Below are 22712 nucleotides of genomic sequence, written 5' to 3'. Positions count from 1 at the left end.
TCATAACACATTGTGGAGTAATGCACCCATACTATGACGAATACTAGGCTGTCATAATACATTGTGGAGTAACGCACCCATACTAATACAAATACTAGGCTGTCATAATACATTATGTAGTAACGCACCCATACTATGACGAATACTAGGCCGCCATAACACATTGTGGAGTAACGCACCCATACTATGACGAATATAAGGTCGCCATAACATATAGTTGAGTAACACACCCATACTATGACGAATACTAGGCTGTCATAATACATTGTGGAGTAACGCACCCATACTATTACACATACTAGGTCGTCGGAATACATTGTGGAGTAACGCACCCATACTATGACGAATACTATGCTGTCACAATACATTGTGGAGTAACGCACCCATACTATTACACATACTAGGTCGTCGGAATACATTGTGGAGTAATGTACCCATACTATGACGAATACTAGGTCGCCATAACACATTGTGGAATAACGCACCCATACTATGACGAATACTAGGCCGCCATAACACATTGTGGAGTAATGCACCCATACTATGACGAATACTAGGCCGCCATAAAACAATATGGAGTAACGCATCCATTCTATTACAAATACTAGGCCGCCATAACACATTGTGGAATAACACACCCATACTATTACAAATACTAGGCCGCCATAACACATTGTGGAGTAACGCACCCATACTATGACGAATACTAGGCCGTCATAATATATTGTGGAGTAACACACATATACTATGACGAATAATAGGCCGCCATAACACATTGTGGAGTAATGCACCCATACTATGACGAATACTAGGCCGCCATAAAACAATATGTAGTAACGCATCCATTCTATTACAAATACTAGGCCGCCATAACACATTGTGGAATAACACACCCATACTATTACAAATACTAGGCCGCCATAACACATTGTGGAGTAACGCACCCATACTATAACGAATACTAGGCCGTCATAATATATTGTGGAGTAACGCACATATACTATGACGAATAATAGGCCGCCATAACACATTGTGGAGTAACGCACCCATACTATAACGAATATTAGGTCGCCATAATACATTGTGGAATAACGCACCCACACTATTACAAATACTAGGTCGTCATAATACATTGTGGAATAACACACCCATACTATGACGAATACTCGGCCGCCATATAACATTGTGGAATAATGCACCCATACTATGACGAATACTAGGCCGACATAATACATTGTGGAGTAACGCACCCATACTATGGCGAATACTCGGCCGCCATAATACATTGTGGAGTAACGCACCAATACTATGACGAATACTAGGCTGTCATAATACATTGTGGTATAACGCACCCATACTATGACGAATACTAGGCCGCCATAATATATTGTGGAGTAACGCACCCATACTATGGCGAATACTCGGCCGCCATAATACATTGTGGAGTAACGCACCAATACTATGACGAATACTAGGCTGTCATAATACATTGTGGAGTAACGCATCCATACTATGACGAATATAAGGTCGCCATAACATATTGTTGAGTAACACACCTATACTATGACGAATACTAGGCTGTCATAATACATTGTGGAGTAACGCACCCGTACTATTACAAATACTGGGCCGCCATAATACATTGTGGAATAACGCATCCATACTATTACAAATACTAGGCTGTCATAATACATTGCGGAGTATCGCACCCATACTATGACGAATACTAGGCCGCCATAACACATTGTGGAGTAACGCACCCATACTAATACAAATACTAGGTCGTCGTAACACATTGTGGAGTAACGCACCCATATTATGACGAATACTAGGACTTTATAATACAGTGTGGAATAACGCACCCATACTATGACGAATACTAGGCCGCCATAATACATTGTGGAATAACGCCCCCATACTATAACGAATACTAGGCTGTCATAATACATTTTGGAGTAACGCACCAATACTATTACAAATACTAAGTCGTCGGAATACATTGTGGAGTAACGCACCCATACTATGACGAATACTAGGCTGTCACAATACATTGTGGAGTAACGCACCCATACTATTACACATACTAGGTCGTCGGAATACATTGTGGAGTAACGTACCCATACTATGACGAATACTAGGTCGCCATAACACATTGTGGAATAACGCACCCATACTATGACGAATACTAGGTCGCCATAATACATTGTGGAGTAACGCACCCATACTATGGCGAATACTCGGCCGCCATAATACATTGTGGAGTAACGCACCAATACTATGACGAATACTAGGCTGTCATAATACATTGTGGTATAACGCACCCATACTATGACGAACACTAGGCCGCCATAATACATTGTGGAGTAACGCACCCATACTATGGCGAATACTCGGCCGCCATAATACATTGTGGAGTAACGCACCAATACTATGACGAATACTAGGATGTCATAATACATTGTGGAGTAACGCACCCATACTATGACGAATACTAGGCCGCCATAATACATTGTGGTGTAACGCATCCATACTATGACGAATACTAGGCCGCCATATTACATTGTGGAGTAATGCACCCATATTATGACGAATACAAGGCCGCCATAACACATTGTGGAATAACACACCCATACTATGACGAATACTAGGCCGCCATAATACATTGTGGTGTAACGCATCCATACTATGACGAATACTAGGCCGCCATATTACATTGTGGAGTAATGCACCCATATTATGACGAATACAAGGCCGCCATAATACATTGTGGAGTAACGCACCCATACTATGACGAATACTCGGCCGATATAATACATTGTGGAGTACCACATCCGTACTATGACGAATACTAGGCCGCCATAATACATTGTGAAGTAATGCACCCATACTATGACGAATACTCGGCCGCCATAATACATTGTGGAGTAACGCATCCATACTATGACGAATACTAGGTCGCCATAACACATTGTGGAGTAACACACCCACACTATGACGAATACTGGGCTGTCATAATACATTGTGGAATAACGCACCCATACTATTACGAATACTAGGTCGTCGTAATACATTGTGGAGTAACTCACCCATACTATGACGAATGCGAGGCCGCCATAACACATTGTGGAGTAATGCACCCATACTATGACGAATACAAGGCCGCCATAATACATTGTTGACTAACGCACCCATACTATGACGAATACTAGGCTGTCATAAAACATTGTGGAATAAGGCGCCCATACTGTGACGAATACTAGATCGCCATAACACATTGTGGAGTAACGCACCCATACTATGACGAATACTAGGCCGTCATAATATATTGTGGAGTAACGCACCCATACTATGACGAATACTCCGCCGCCATAACACATTGTGGAGTAATGCACCCATACTATGACGAATACTAGGCCGCCATAACACATTGTGGAGTAACGCATCCATACTATGACGAATACTAGGCAGCCATAACACATTGTGGAGTAACACACCCATACTATGACGAATACTAGGCCGCCATAATACATTGTGGAATAACGCACCCATAATATTACAAATACTAGGTCGTCATAATACATTGTGAAGTAATGCACCCATACTATGACGAATACTAGGCTGTCATAATACATTGTGAGTAACGCACCCATACTAATACAAATACTAGGTCGTCATAACACATTGTGGAGTAATGTACCCATACTATGACGAATACTAGGCTGTCATAATACATTGTGGAGTAACGCACCCATACTAATACAAATACTAGGCTGTCATAATACATTATGTAGTAACGCACCCATACTATGACGAATACTAGGCCGCCATAACACATTGTGGAGTAACGCACCCATACTATGACGAATATAAGGTCGCCATAACATATAGTTGAGTAACACACCCATACTATGACGAATACTAGGCTGTCATAATACATTGTGGAGTAACGCACCCATACTATTACACATACTAGGTCGTCGGAATACATTGTGGAGTAACGTACCCATACTATGACGAATACTAGGTCGCCATAACACATTGTGGAATAACGCACCCATACTATGACGAATACTAGGCCGCCATAACACATTGTGGAGTAATGCAGCCATACTATGACGAACACTAGGCCGCTAGAATACATTGTGGAGTATCGTACCCATACTATGTCGAATACTAGGCCGCCATATTACATTGTGGATTAATGCACCCATTCTATGACGAATACTAGGCCGCAATAATACATTGTGGAGTAACTCACCCATACTATGACGAATGCGAGGCCGCCATAACACATTGTGGAGTAATGCACCCATACTATGACGAATACAAGGCCGCCATAATACATTGTGGAATAACGCACCCATACTATGACGAATACTAGGCCGCCATAACACATTGTGGAGTAATGCACCCATACTATGACGAACACTAGGCCGCTAGAATACATTGTGGAATATCGTACCCATACTATGTCGAATACTAGGCCGCCATATTACATTGTGGATTAATGCACCCATTCTATGACGAATACTAGGCCGCAATAATACATTGTGGAGTAACTCACCCATACTATGACGAATGCGAGGCCGCCATAACACATTGTGGAGTAATGCACCCATAATATGACGAATACAAGGCCGCCATAATACATTATTGACTAACGCACCCATACTATGACGAATACTAGGCTGTCATAAAACATTGTGGAATAAGGCACCCATACTATGACGAATACTAGATCGCCATAACACATTGTGGAGTAACGCACCCATACTATGACGAATACTAGGCCGTCATAATATATTGTGGAGTAACGCACCCATACTATGACGAATACTAGGCCGCCATAACACATTGTGGAGTAATGCACCCATACTATGACGAATACTAGGCCGCCATAACACATTGTGGAGTAACGCACCCATACTATGACGAATACTAGGCAGCCATAACACATTGTGGAGTAACACACCCATACTATGACGAATACTAGGCCGCCATAATACATTGTGGAATAACGCACCCATAATATTACAAATACTAGGTCGTCATAATACATTGTGAAGTAATACACCCATACTATGACGAATACTAGGCTGTCATAATACATTGTGGAGTAACGCACCCATACTAATACAAATACTAGGTCGTCATAACACATTGTGGAGTAATGCACCCATACTTTGACGAATACTAGGCTGTCATAATACATTGTGGAGTAACGCACCCATACTAATACAAATACTAGGCTGTCATAATACATTATGGAGTTACGCACCCATACTATGACGAATACTAGGCCGCCATAACACATTGTGGAGTAACGCACCCATACTATGACGAATATAAGATCGCCATAACATATTGTTGAGTAACACACCCATACTATGACGAATACTAGGCTGTCATAATACATTGTGGAGTAACGCACCCATACTATTACACATACTAGGTCGTCGGAATACATTGTGGAGTAACGCACCCATACTATGACGAATACTAGGCTGTCACAATACATTGTGGAGTAACGCACCCATACTATTACACATACTAGGTCGTCGGAATACATTGTGGAGTAACGTACCCATACTATGACGAATACTAGGTCGCCATAACACATTGTGGAATAACGCACCCATACTATGACGAATACTAGGCCGCCATAACACATTGTGGAGTAATGCACCCATACTATGACGAATACTAGGCCGCCATAATACAATATGGAGTAACGCATCCATTCTATTACAAATACTAGGCCGCCATAACACATTGTGGAATAACACACCCATACTATTACAAATACTAGGCCGCCATAACACATTGTGGAGTAACGCACCCATACTATGACGAATACTATGCCGTCATAATATATTGTGGAGTAACGCACATATACTATGACGAATAATAGGCCGCCATAACACATTGTGGAGTAATGCACCCATACTATGACGAATACTAGGCCGCCATAATACATTGTCGAATAACGCACCCATACTATGACGAATACTAGGCCGTCATAATAGATTGTGGAGTAACGCACCCATACTATAACGAATATTAGGTCGCCATAATACATTGTGGAATAACGCACCCACACTATTACAAATACTAGGTCGTCATAATACATTGTGGAATAACACACCCATACTATGACGAATACTCGGCCGCCATATAACATTGTGGAATAATGCACCCATACTATGACAAATACTAGGCCGCCATAATACATTGTGGAGTAACGCACCCATACTATGGCGAATACTCGGCCGCCATAATACATTGTGGAGTAACGCACCAATACTATGACGAATACTAGGCTGCCATAATACATTGTGGTATAACGCACCCATACTATGACGAATACTAGGCCGCCATAATACATTGTGGAGTAACGCACCCATACTATGGCGAATACTCGGCCGCCATAATACATTGTGGAGTAACGCACCAATACTATGACGAATACTAGGCTGTCATAATTCATTGTGGAGTAACGCATCCATACTATGACGAATATAAGGTCGCCATAACATATTGTTGAGTAACACACCCATACTATGACGAATACTAGGCTGTCATAATACATTGTGGAGTAACGCACCCGTACTATTACAAATACTAGGCCGCCATAATACATTGTGGAATAACGCATCCATACTATTACAAATACTAGGTCGTCATAATACATTGTGGAGAAAGGCACCCATACTATGACGAATACTAGGCCGCTAGAATACATTGTGGAGTATCGTACCCATACTATGTCGAATACTAGGCCGCCATATTACATTGTGGATTAATGCACCCATTCTATGACGAATACTGGGCCGCCATAATACATTGTGGAGTAACACACCCATACTAAGACGAATATTAGGCCGTCGTAATACATTGTGGAGTAACGCGCCCATACTATGACGAATATTAGGTCACCATAATACATTATGGAGAAACGCACCTATACTATGACGAATACTAGGTTGCCATAATACATTGTGGAGCAACGCACCCATACTATGACGAATACTAGGGCGCCATAACACATTGTGGAGTAACGCACCCATACTATGACGAATACTAGGCCGCCATAACACATTGTGGAGTAACGCATCCATACTATGACGAATACTAGGCCGCCATAATACATTGTGGAGTGAGGCACCCATACTATGACGAATACTACACCGCCATAACACATTGTGGAGTAACACACCCATACTATTACGAATACTAGGCCGCCATAATACATTGTGGTGTAACGCATCCATACTATGACGAATACTAGGCCGCCATATTACATTGTGGAGTAATGCACCCATATTATGACGAATACAAGGCCGCCATAATACATTGTGGAGTAACGCACCCATACTATGACGAATACTCTGCCGATATAATACATTGTGGAGTACCACATCCGTACTATGACGAATACTAGGCCGCCATAATACATTGTTGAGTAATGCACCCATACTATGACGAATACTCGGCCGCCATAATACATTGTGGAGTAACGCTCCGATACTATGACGAATACTAGGCTGTCATAATACATTGTGGAGTAACGCATCCATACTATGACGAATACTAGGTCGCCATAACACATTGTGGAGTAACGCACCCATACTATGAAGAATACTAGGCCGTCATAATATATTGTGGAGTAACGCACCCATACTATGACGAATACTAGGCCGCCATAACACATTGTGGAGTAATGCACCCATACTATGACGAATACAAGGCCGCTTAACACATTGTGGAGTAACGCACCCATACTATGACGAATACTAGGCTGCCATAACACATTGTGGAGTAACACACCCATACTATGACGAATACTAGGCCGCCATAATACATTGTGGAATAACGCACCCATAATATTACAAATACTAGGTCGTCATAATACATTGTGGAGTAATGCACCCATACTATGACGAATACTAGGCTGTCATAATACATTGTGGAGTAACGCACCCATACTAATACAAATACTAGGTCGTCATAACACATTGTGGAGTAATGCACCCATACTATGACGAATACTAGGCTGTCATAATACATTGTGGAGTAACGCACCCATACTAATACAAATACTCGGCTGTCATAATACATTATGGAGTAACGCACCCATACTATGACGAATACTAGGCCGCCATAACACATTGTGGAGTAACGCACGCATACTATGACGAATATAAGGTCGCCATAACATATTGTTGAGTAACACATCCATACTATGACGAATACTAGGCTGTCATATTACATTGTGGAGTAACGCCCCCGTACTATTACAAACACTAGGCCGCCATAATACATTGTGGAATAACGTACCCATACTATGACGAATACTAGGATGTCATAATACATTGTGGAGTAACGCACCCATACTATTACAAATACTAGGTCGTCGTAATACATTGTGGAATAACGCACCCATACTATGACGAATACGAAGCCGCCATAATACATTGTGGAGTAACGCACCCATACTATGACGAATACTAGGCCGTCATAATACATTGTGGAGTAACACACCCATACTATGACGAATACTAGGCCGCCATAATACATTGTAGCGTAACGCACCCATACTATGACGAATACTAGGTCGTCATAATATATTGTGGAATAACGCACCCATACTATGACGAATACTAGGCCGCCATAATACATTGTGGAGTAACGAACCCATACTATTACAAATGCTAGGCCACAATAATACATTGTGGAGTAACGCACCCATACTATGACGAATACTAGGCAGCCATAACACATTGTGGAATAACACACCCATACTATGACGAATACTAGGCCGCTATAATACATTGTGGAATAACGCACCCATAATATTACAAATACTAAGTCGTCATAATACATTGTGGAGTAATGCACCCATACTATGACGAATACTAGGCTGTCATAATACATTGTGGAGTAACGCACCCATACTAATACAAATACTAGGTCGTCATAACACATTGTGGAGTAATGCACCCATACTATGACGAATACTAGGCTGTCATAATACATTGTGGAGTAACGCACCCATACTAATACAAATACTAGGCTGTCATAATACATTGTGGAGTAACGCACCCATACTATGACGAATACTAGGCCGCCATAACACATTGTGGAGTAACGCACCCATACTAATACAAATACTAGGTCGTCGTAACACATTGTGGAGTAACGCACCCATATTATGACGAATACTAGGCCGTTATAATACATTGTGGAATAACTCACCCATACTATGACGAATACTAGGCCGCCATAATACATTGTGGAATAACGCACCCATACTATAACGTATACTAGGCTGTCATAATACATTTTGGAGTAACGCACCAATACTATTACAAATACTAAGTCGTCGGAATACATTGTGGAGTAACGCACCCATACTATGACGAATACTAGGCTGTCAAAATACATTGTGGAGTAACGCACCCATACTATTACACATACTAGGTCGTCGGAATACATTGTGGAGTAACGTACCCATACTATGACGAATACTAGGTCGCCATAACACATTGTGGAATAACGCACCCATACTATGACGAATACTAGGCCGCCATAACACATTGTGGAGTAATGCACCATACTATGTTAAATACTAGGTCGTCATAATACATTGTGGAGTAACGCACCCATATTATGACGAATACTATGCAGCCATAACACATTGTGGAGTAACACACCCATACTACTACAAATACTAGGCCGCCATAACACATTGTGGAGTAACGCACCCATACTATGACGAATACTAGGCCGTCATAATATATTGTGGAGTAACGCACCTATACTATGACGAATAATAGGGCGCCATAACACATTGTGGAGTAATGCACCCATACTATGACGAATACTAGGCCGCCATAATACATTGTGGAATAACGCACCCATACTATGACGAATACTAGGCCGTCATAATAGATTGTGGAGTAACGCACCCATACTATGACGAATATTAGGTCGCCATAATACATTGTGGAATAACGCACCCATACTATTACAAATACTAGGTCGTCATAATACATTGTGGAATAACACACCCATACTATGACGAATACTAGGCCGCCATATATCATTGTGGAATAACCCACCCATACTATGACGAATACTAGGCCGCCATAATACATTGTGGTATAACGCACCCATACTATGACGAATACTAGGCCGCCATAATACATTGTGGAGTAACGCACCCATACTATGGCGAATACTCGGCCGCCATAATACATTGCGGAGTAACGCACCAATACTATGACGAATACTAGGCTGTCATAATACATTGTGGAGTAACGCATCCATACTATGACGAATATAAGGTCGCCATAACATATTGTTGAGTAACACACCCATACTATGACGAATACTAGGCTGTCATAATACATTGTGGAGTAACGCACCCGTACTATTACAAATACTAGGCCGCCATAATACATTGTGGAATAACGCATCCATACTATTACAAATACTAGGTCGTCATAATACATTGTGGAGAAAGGCACCCATACTATGACGAATACTAGGCCGCTAGAATACATTGTGGTGTATCGTACCCATACTATGTCGAATACTAGGCGGCCATATTACATTGTGGATTAATGCACCCATTCTATGACGAATACTGGGCCGCCATAATACATTGTGGAGTAACACACCCATACTAAGACGAATATTAGGCCGTCGTAATACATTGTGGAGTAACGCGCCCATACTATGACGAATACTAGATCGCCATAATACATTATGGAGAAACGCACCTATACTATGACGAATACTAGGTTGCCATAATACATTGTGGAGTAACGCACCCATACTATGACGAATACTAGGGCGCCATAACACATTGTGGAGTAACGCACCCATACTATGACGAATACTAGGCCGCCATAAGACATTGTGGAGTAACGCATCCATACTATGACGAATACTAGGCTGTCATAATACATTGTGGAGTAACGCACCCATACTAATACAAATACTAGGTCGTCATAACACATTGTGGAGTAATGCACCCATACTATGACGAATACTAGGCTGTCATAATACATTGTGGAGTAACGCACCCATACTAATACAAATACTAGGCTGTCATAATACATTGTGGAGTAACGCACCCATACTATGGCGAATACTAGGCCGCCATAACACATTGTGGAGTAACGCACCCATACTAATACAAATACTAGGTCGTCGTAACACATTGTGGAGTAACGCACCCATATTATGACGAATACTAGGCCGTTATAATACATTGTGGAATAACTCACCCATACTATGACGAATACTAGGCCGCCATAATACATTGTGGAATAACGCACCCATACTATAACGTATACTAGGCTGTCATAATACATTTTGGAGTAACGCACCAATACTATTACAAATACTAAGTCGTCGGAATACATTGTGGAGTAACGCACCCATACTATGACGAATACTAGGCTGTCAAAATACATTGTGGAGTAACGCACCCATACTATTACACATACTAGGTCGTCGGAATACATTGTGGAGTAACGTACCCATACTATGACGAATACTAGGTCGCCATAACACATTGTGGAATAACGCACCCTTACTATGACGAATACTAGGCCGCCATAACACATTGTGGAGTAATGCACCATACTATGTCAAATACTAGGTCGTCATAATACATTGTGGAGTAACGCACCCATATTATGACGAATACTATGCAGCCATAACACATTGTGGAGTAACACACCCATACTATTACAAATACTAGGCCGCCATAACACATTGTGGAGTAACGCACCCATACTATGACGAATACTAGGCCGTCATAATATATTGTGGAGTAACGCACCTATACTATGACGAATAATAGGGCGCCATAACACATTGTGGAGTAATGCACCCATACTATGACGAATACTAGGCCGCCATAATACATTGTGGAATAACGCACCCATACTATGACGAATACTAGGCCGTCATAATAGATTGTGGAGTAACGCACCCATACTATGACGAATATTAGGTCGCCATAATACATTGTGGAATAACGCACCCATACTATTACAAATACTAGGTCGTCATAATACATTGTGGAATAACACACCCATACTATGACGAATACTAGGCCGCCATATAGCATTGTGGAATAACGCACCCATACTATGACGAATACTAGGCCGCCATAATACATTGTGCTATAACGCACCCATACTATGACGAATACTAGGCCGCCATAATACATTGTGGAGTAACGCACCCATACTATGGCGAATACTCGGCCGCCATAATACATTGCGGAGTAACGCACCAATACTATGACGAATACTAGGCTGTCATAATACATTGTGGAGTAACGCATCCATACTATGACGAATATAAGGTCGCCATAACATATTGTTGAGTAACACACCCATACTATGACGAATACTAGGCTGTCATAATACATTGTGGAGTAACGCACCTGTACTATTACAAATACTAGGCGGCATAATACATTGTGGAATAACGCATCCATACTATTACAAATACTAGGTCGTCATAATACATTGTGGAGAAAGGCACCCATACTATGACGAATACTAGGCCGCTAGAATACATTGTGGAGTATCGTACCCATACTATGTCGAATACTAGGCCGCCATATTACATTGTGGATTAATGCACCCATTCTATGACGAATACTGGGCCGCCATAATACATTGTGGAGTAACACACCCATACTAAGACGAATATTAGGCCGTCGTAATACATTGTGGAGTAACGCGCCCATACTATGACGAATACTAGGTCGTCATAATACATTATGGAGAAACGCACCTATACTATGACGAATACTAGGTTGCCATAATACATTGTGGAGTAACGCACCCATACTATGACGAATACTAGGGCGCCATAACACATTGTGGAGTAACGCACCCATACTATGACGAATACTAGGCCGCCATAAGACATTGTGGAGTAACGCATCCATACTATGACGAATACTAGGCCGCCATAATACATTGCGGAGTAAGGCACCCATACTATGACGAATACTACACCGCCATAACACATTGTGGAGTAACACACCCATACTATGACGAATACTAGGCCGCCATAATACATTGTGGTGTAACGCATCCATACTATGACGAATACTAGGCCGCCATATTACATTGTGGAGTAATGCACCCATATTATGACGAATACAAGGCCGCCATAATACATTGTGGAGTAACGCACCCATACTATGACGAATACTCGGCCGATATAATACATTGTGGAGTACCACATCCGTACTATGACGAATACTAGGCCGCCATAATACATTGTGGAGTAATGCACCCATACTATGAGGAATACTCGGCCGCCATAATACATTGTGGAGTAACGCTCCGATACTATGACGAATACTAGGCTGTCATAATACATTGTGGAGTAACGCATCCATACTATGACGAATACTAGGTCGCCATAACACATTGTGGGGTAACACACCCACACTATGACGAATAGTGGGCTGTCATAATACATTGTGGAATAACGCACCCATACTATTACGAATACTAGGTCGTCGTAATACATTGTGGAGTAACTCACCCATACTATGACGAATGCGAGGCCGCCATAACACATTGTGGAGTAATGCACCCATACTATGACGAATACAAGGCCGCCATAATACATTGTTGACTAACGCACCCATACTATGACGAATACTAGGCTGTCATAAAACATTGTGGAATAAGGCACCCATACTATGACGAATACTAGATCGCCATAACACATTGTGGAGTAACGCACCCATACTATGACGAATACTAGGCTGTCATAATACATTGTGGAGTAACGCACCCATACTAATACAAATACTAGGCTGTCATAATACATTGTGGAGTAACGCACCCATACTATGGCGAATACTAGGCCGCCATAACACATTGTGGAGTAACGCACCCATACTAATACAAATACTAGGTCGTCGTAACACATTGTGGAGTAACGCACCCATATTATGACGAATACTAGGCCGTTATAATACATTGTGGAATAACTCACCGATACTATGACGAATACTAGGCCGCCATAATACATTGTGGAATAACGCACCCATACTATAACGTATACTAGGCTGTCATAATACATTTTGGAGTAACGCACCAATACTATTACAAATACGAAGTCGTCGGAATACATTGTGGAGTAACGCACCCATACTATGACGAATACTAGGCTGTCAAAATACATTGTGGAGTAACGCACCCATACTATTACACATACTAGGTCGTCGGAATACATTGTGGAGTAACGTACCCATACTATGACGAATACTAGGTCGCCATAACACATTGTGGAATAACGCACCCATACTATGACGAATACTAGGCCGCCATAACACATTGTGGAGTAATGCACCATACTATGTCAAATACTAGGTCGTCATAATACATTGTGGAGTAACGCACCCATATTATGACGAATACTATGCAGCCATAACACATTGTGGAGTAACACACCCATACTATTACAAATACTAGTCCGCCATAACACATTGTGGAGTAACGCACCCATACTATGACGAATACTAGGCCGTCATAATATATTGTGGAGTAACGCACCTATACTATGACGAATAATAGGGCGCCATAACACATTGTGGAGTAATGCACCCATACTATGACGAATACTAGGCCGCCATAATACATTGTGGAATAACGCACCCATACTATGACGAATACTAGGCCGTCATAATAGATTGTGGAGTAACGCACCCATACTATGACGAATATTAGGTCGCCATAATACATTGTGGAATAACGCACCCATACTATTACAAATACTAGGTCGTCATAATACATTGTGGAATAACACACCCATACTATGACGAATACTAGGCCGCCATATAGCATTGTGGAATAACGCACCCATACTATGACGAATACTAGGCCGCCATAATACATTGTGGTATAACGCACCCATACTATGACGAATACTAGGCCGCCATAATACATTGTGGAGTAACGCACCCATACTATGGCGAATACTCGGCCGCCATAATACATTGCGGAGTAACGCACCAATACTATGACGAATACTAGGCTGTCATAATACATTGTGGAGTAACGCATCCATACTATGACGAATATAAGGTCGCCATAACATATTGTTGAATAACACACCCATACTATGACGAATACTAGGCTGTCATAATACATTGTGGAGTAACGCACCCGTACTATTACAAATACTAGGCCGCCATAATACATTGTGGAATAACGCATCCATACTATTACAAATACTAGGTCGTAATAATACATTGTGGAGAAAGGCACCCATACTATGACGAATACTAGGCCGCTAGAATACATTGTGGAGTATCGTACCCATACTATGTCGAATACTAGGCCGCCATATTACATTGTGGATTAATGCACCCATTCTATGACGAATACTGGGCCGCCATAATACATTGTGGAGTAACACACCCATACTAAGACGAATATTAGGCCGTCGTAATACATTGTGGAGTAACGCGCCCATACTATGACGAATACTAGGTCGCCATAATACATTATGAAGAAACGCACCTATACTATGACGAATACTAGGTTGCCATAATACATTGTGGAGTAACGCACCCATACTATGACGAATACTAGGGCGCCATAACACATTGTGGAGTAACGCACCCATACTATGACGAATACTAGGCCGCCATAAGACATTGTGGAGTAACGCATCCATACTATGACGAATACTAGGCCGCCATAATACATTGCGGAGTAAGGCACCCATACTATGACGAATACTACACCGCCATAACACATTGTGGAGTAACACACCCATACTATGACGAATACTAGGCCGCCATAATACATTGTGGTGTAACGCATCCATACTATGACGAATACTAGGCCGCCATATTACATTGTGGAGTAATGCACCCATATTATGACGAATACAAGGCCGCCATAATACATTGTGGAGTAACGCACCCATACTATGACGAATACTCGGCCGATATAATACATTGTGGAGTACCACATCCGTACTATGACGAATACTAGGCCGCCATAATACATTGTGGAGTAATGCACCCATACTATGAGGAATACTCGGCCGCCATAATACATTGTGGAGTAACGCTCCGATACTATGACGAATACTAGGCTGTCATAATACATTGTGGAGTAACGCATCCATACTATGACGAATACTAGGTCGCCATAACACATTGTGGGGTAACACACCCACACTATGACGAATAGTGGGCTGTCATAATACATTGTGGAATAACGCACCCATACTATTACGAATACTAGGTCGTCGTAATACATTGTGGAGTAACTCACCCATACTATGACGAATGCGAGGCCGCCATAACACATTGTGGAGTAATGCACCCATACTATGACGAATACAAGGCCGCCATAATACATTGTTGACTAACGCACCCATACTATGACGAATACTAGGCTGTCATAAAACATTGTGGAATAAGGCACCCATACTATGACGAATACTAGATCGCCATAACACATTGTGGAGTAACGCACCCATACTATGACGAATACTAGGCCGTCATAATATATTGTGGAGTAACGCACCCATACTATGACGAATACTAGGCCGCCATAACACATTGTGGAGTAATGCACCCATACTATGACGAATACTAGGCCGCCACAAAACATTGTGGAATAACGCACCCATAATATTACAAATACTAGGTCGTCATAATACATTGTGGAGTAAGGCACCCATACTATTACAAATACTAGGCCGCCATAACACATTGTGCAATAACGCACCCATACTATTACAAATACTAGGCCGCCATAACACATTGTGGAGTAACGCACCCATACTATGACGAATACTAGGCCGTCATAATATATTGTGGAGTAACGCACCCATACTATGACGAATACTTGGCCGCCATAACACAATGTGGAGTAATGCACCCATACTATGACGAATACTAGGCCGCCATAATACATTGTGGAATAACGCACCCATACTATGACGAATACTAGGCCGTCATAATAGATTGTGGAGTAACGCACCCATAGTATGACGAATACTAGGTCGCCATAATACATTGTGGAATAACGCACCCATACTATTACAAATACTAGGTCGTCATAATACATTGTGGAATAACACACCCATACTATGACGAATACTAGGTCGCCATAATACATTGTGGAATAACGCACCCATACTATTACAAATACTAGGTCGTCATAATACATTGTGGAGTAATTCACCCATACTATGACGAATACTAGGTCGTCATAATACATTGTGGAGTAATTCACCCATACTATGACGAATACTAGGTCGCCATAATACATTGTGGAGTAACGCACCCATACTATGACGAATACTAGGCCGCCATAATACATCGTGGAGTAACGCACCCATACTATGACGAATACTAGGCCGCCATAATACATCGTGGAGTAACGCACCCATACTATGACGAATACTTTGCCGCCATAATACATTGTGGAGTAATACACCCGTACTATGACGAATACTAGGCCGCCATAATACATTGTGGAGTAACGCACCCATACTATGACGAATACTAGGCCGCCATAATACTTTGTGGAGTAACGCACCCATACTATGACGAATACTAGGCCGTCATAATACATTGTGGAGTAATTCACCCATACTATGACGAATACTAGGTCGCCATAATACATTGTGGAATAATGCACCCATACTATGACGAATATTAGGCCGCCATAATACTTTGTGGAGTAACGCACCCATACTATGACGAGTACTAGGCCGCCATAATACATTGTGGAGTAACGCACCATTACTATGACGAGTACTAAGCCGCCATAATACATTGTGGAGTAATGTACCCATACTATGACGAATACTAGGCCGCCATAATACATTGTGGAGTAACGCATCCATACTATTACAAATACTAGGCTGTCGTAATACATTGTGGAGTAATGCATCCAAACTACGACGAATACTAGGCCGACATAATACATTGTGGAGTAATGCACCCTTACTATGACGAATACTAGGCCGTCATAATACATTGTGGAGTAACGCACCCATACTATGACGAATACTAGGCCGCCATAATACATTGTGGAGTAACGCACCCATACTATGACGAATACTTTGCCGCCATAATACATTGTGGAGTAATACACCCATACTATGACGAATACTAGGCCGCCATAATACATTGTGGAATAACGCACCCATACTATGACGAATACTAGGCCGCCATAATACATTGTGGAGTAATGCATCCATACTATGACGAGTACTAGGCCGCCATAATACATTGTGGAGTAACGCACCCATACTATGACGAATACTAGGCCGCCATAATACATTGTGGAGTAATACACCCATACTATGACGAATACTAGGCCGTCATAATACATTGTGGAGTAACGCACCCATACTATGACGAATACTAGGCCGCCATAATACATTGTGGAGTAACGCACCCATACTATGACGAATACTGGGCCGCCATAATACATTGTAGAGTAACGTACATTTGATGTGACGAATACATACGTTCCATCATTTATGGCATTTCATTAAAAGTAAAGTTACATTCATTGTATTGAACCCACCATTCTGTAATGGTGAGAACGATACTTCCGAATAAACATTGATGGTGATAATCTACAGTGTGCACACTTACGTTATTTTACAAGTTGCTTACTCAATGTATCTGCAATTTTTACTTAAGATTCACTGTGTACATTTCTACTTTGTTTTGCAATTGAATTCATTGAATGTATTTTACGCATCGGGTCGAATAGATTATTTTCGACAACAGTAAATATAATATATAGTTTGTAATTCTCATGCCTTTCCTGCTTTCTAAATATAACTAAGTTCATTATTTCTTGTTACTAGATTTGTTAATGTTAATCTTTACTTATACAACCCATCTAATGACACAGAGAGGTACTGGTCGGTAGTAACAGTAAACAAAGGTTTAAACCGTGCATTTGACCTGCATGGCATTTGTATTACTATCGACAGGACCACCAGAACGTTTAGCGAATAATTATTAACCGAAATGAACGGAGATCACATTACTGCCTTCATTAAATGGCACTTCTGAGCAGCCACGTATTCGATGTCTTGTTGGTACAATGGAGAACCATCTTCGACAGAAAGATTTGTTTATCCAGGCTTGGGAAAGTTTACATCGAGTTTGTGAACCATTGCAATTCGAACAATGACTGGGAATTGAATATGCTACACGGCATTCTTGTTACAAGTTACTGTCAGTGAGATTATGTTCACTGCTCACACTTATCAACTAATGGATTTGTTTCCTTCCATTCCATTCCAAACGAGGTATTGCTGAAATTTGACACATAATCAATTAACCGTCTGAGACGCATCTAACCTTGAACAGTTAGCTAGTACTCAATTAAAACGACGGAGATCGAATTTTCATTAGCTTATTATTGTATTGAAAATTTGCAACTGATTTTTGTATTTGAATAATGGCAAATAAGTTAGTGCTGATTTGAGAGTATAAGAAGAAATAAAATGACTTTATAGAGTAGTTTATGTCGAGTAAATATTGCCAGACTGTTACACCCGTATATATGTAGCGAAATCGGCTTCACTGCTTCTCCCACGCCAGTCAGTTCAATAACACGATGTACTTACTTTAAACAACGGATTTATCTGCATTCTACACTAGAACGTAGCATGGTGCATGGATTAACCTGTCTGTCGTTTATTGCTTTGGTAAATCATGCCCAGGTAACATACTCAAACAATTCAAAGCAGAATTTTGGATGCTAAAATACAAATGGTGGTTTTTAAGGTATAGAGGCAGCTACGCGTAACAAACATGGACGTGCGAGCAACATATAATTAGTTTAAACGTTACCTTTCAATTTCTTCCGAACTCCGGGAATTAACGATCATGCCTGAGAGGCGTACGACGACGTATACTTCAGGATCGACTGAAGATACGTTGGTCATGTGACTAAACTAGGATGCAGCTGATTTGAAGTGAATGATTGCCGGCGGCTGAACACAGATGGTGTATTTATTATCGATCAATCTAGAGAAGACGATATTTTTAGACCCGTCAGTCAACGGCTCCTAAAACAGTTCATGATACGCATGTCGAAACGAGTCATGGTGCGTTATGTGTGCTGGTTCTACCCAACCACTGAATACTATTGTGTTCTCATCTATATGTGACCAATCACGAGGAGTGTTTCCCGACATTCAATGCACTTTGAGGGCATTTGTATATTTCTTTTATACGATCATTGGATTTAATTAAAATGTCAGGTTTGTTAGCACCGCATGCATACACTGCATAATATACAGGTTTATGGGCACCGCATATGCATGCATGTTGCGCAATATTTATTACACGAAACGACATAAAACAAAATGGTCTTGAACTGAAAGCACTACACGTCAATGTTCATTCTACTTTTCGTCAACGTTTGCTCTTTTTTTATTTGACATAATTTTTAAAATGACCGACTCGGCAAATGTACATATGGATAGCTATTGTGGCCATGCATGTCGCCGCACACCCCGGGTAAACAGCTTTCAAGTTGGATAAGCCTTATTCGGGATTCACGCAACCATTATTTGGTTCCGATCAATGTACGCAAGGCATGACGGGCGGAGACACGGTAACGATCCACTTTCCCAACATGCTCCCCACCACGCACCCCACGCACACAATCATCAGCATAAGTAAAACCGACAACTCATTTTAGGTTTTGATATCCCCTAAATTACCACAAAGTATCAAATAATACCAAGCATTACGTCATTTGCGAGAATGCATCTGTTTGTATTTATGGTTAATTTAAAAATGGTCTTACTACTTCGATCTACTACCGTGTTATCATGCGCACAGTGGTTGTCAAGTGTATGAGCTATATATACTTTTTTATTTAGTCTACGTGGTGGGCCTACTACGCGGCGATGACCTGAGGACAACTACCCTGAAATTTAACAGGGATGGTGGATTCTGTTAGAAGAGAATTATTATTCATTTGTAGGTTTCGTTTCGTGGCAGATATGGTCAATTAGTACGCATATGTACGTTGAATAGCGCGAGTCGGTATTGGTCCCGGAAACATTAACCAGCGCCCCCTCGCGCCCACAATCTTAGATAGCATAGATCCTCATAAGCTTCCTTCATCCATCTGTTTACTGTCTATGATGGCACTCCACTGTGAAAATAAGATCAGTTACTTTCTATACCATTGAGAATGTCTTAACATGTCATCTCACACTATGTTTGCGAGCGACCCACACTGAGTTATAATTATATAATTTGTTACCGCGGAAAAAACCACAGAGACTGTTCTAACTCAGTTATCATTCTTAGCTGCAATGAAAATATCACATCTTTTAATTGTATCCGCAACTAACTCAAATAACACAGAGGATTTTTAGGAGAGTCAATCAGTGCCCAATGCATTATCTAACACGGCAACACCAATACCAAACAAAGATGATTCTCCCTTTGCCCCAAGGTGCATTTATTGCATGGCCTGTACTATAACGAATCTATAACGAAAACGTATTTAGGTTGAAGGGGAACATTACTATATATGAAACAGATTGCTACGAAGCCGAATTGACGATATCGTCACGAAATGAACAAATCTGACAGAGGTTCACCCAGGGTATCTACATACCAAGTACCAAAACCAGAATCAGGCAAAGGTTTAGAAATGAGTACAACTACCACATGGTGACGCGTTCTCCGAATAACTTTATATCGTTGCAGTGCATCAACGATGCCATATCTATATGCTTCAGATGATGGCTAACACAGGGATGATGTTGACGAATAAGGCAACATGGAAATAAATCGAAACTGCCGTTGATTATAATAACTCTGACAGCTTGAATTTATATGTTAATTACGTACTGTAGTTGAACGGAACAGTCTTTCTCGTAATTGAAATATACACGATGTGAATCGCTAACAAAGACTTGCTTTTTTGTTTTTTAATTATTTTGTGTACATATCTTTATTAAAACAATTGGAACATCTCCGCTCTGTCTTTCACGATGAAAACCAAGCGTGTGGGAAATAAATTAAAAACACATTCTTCCCAATCGCTAAATTTATATTTCATTCAAAACCATAACATTTCTTGGCGATGTCTACGTGACGTCAGAATGCTTGAATTTGTTTTTTTTTTATCAAAGGAACTATGAGCAATTCAGCCCTTATCTGTCATTCTGACTCAGAGGTCTGACACTAATGACGCCCTCAATCGGCTAACAAGTCATTAGTTTCCTTAACAATGCGTCTCAGGAAAGTAAACACAGTATACACGTCGCGACGAATCGTTACATAAACTCCTCGGTGATGTAAATTCTGACGGTTATCTAGCTGTTTAGTTTGTTACTTGACATGTCAGAGGTTCTAGAAGTTTTCCAACTACAGAGCATGATTTCAATTTGGAATTCGACAGGCGTCTATTTAACTAATCAGGGTCATTAATTTTGACCAACAATTAATGGATGGATTAATTAATGTTATTATTGGGCCAATTACAATCAAGATTAAGTTTTCATGTCACTTACTGGAGGTCATTTTAACATATATATTCTGTGTATAATCTTATGTTTATTAGAAGTGTTGTCGCTACGTAATGTACGTTGTTGCTGTTTCCAATTGTAATGGTAAGACTGGTATTGCACTGGTA

The sequence above is a fragment of the Saccoglossus kowalevskii genome, chromosome 7, assembly GCF_978046115.1.
Source record: "Saccoglossus kowalevskii chromosome 7, keSacKowa6.1, whole genome shotgun sequence".
Classification (NCBI taxonomy): domain Eukaryota; kingdom Metazoa; phylum Hemichordata; class Enteropneusta; family Harrimaniidae; genus Saccoglossus; species Saccoglossus kowalevskii.
Note: the sequence above shows the minus strand (reverse complement) of the source record.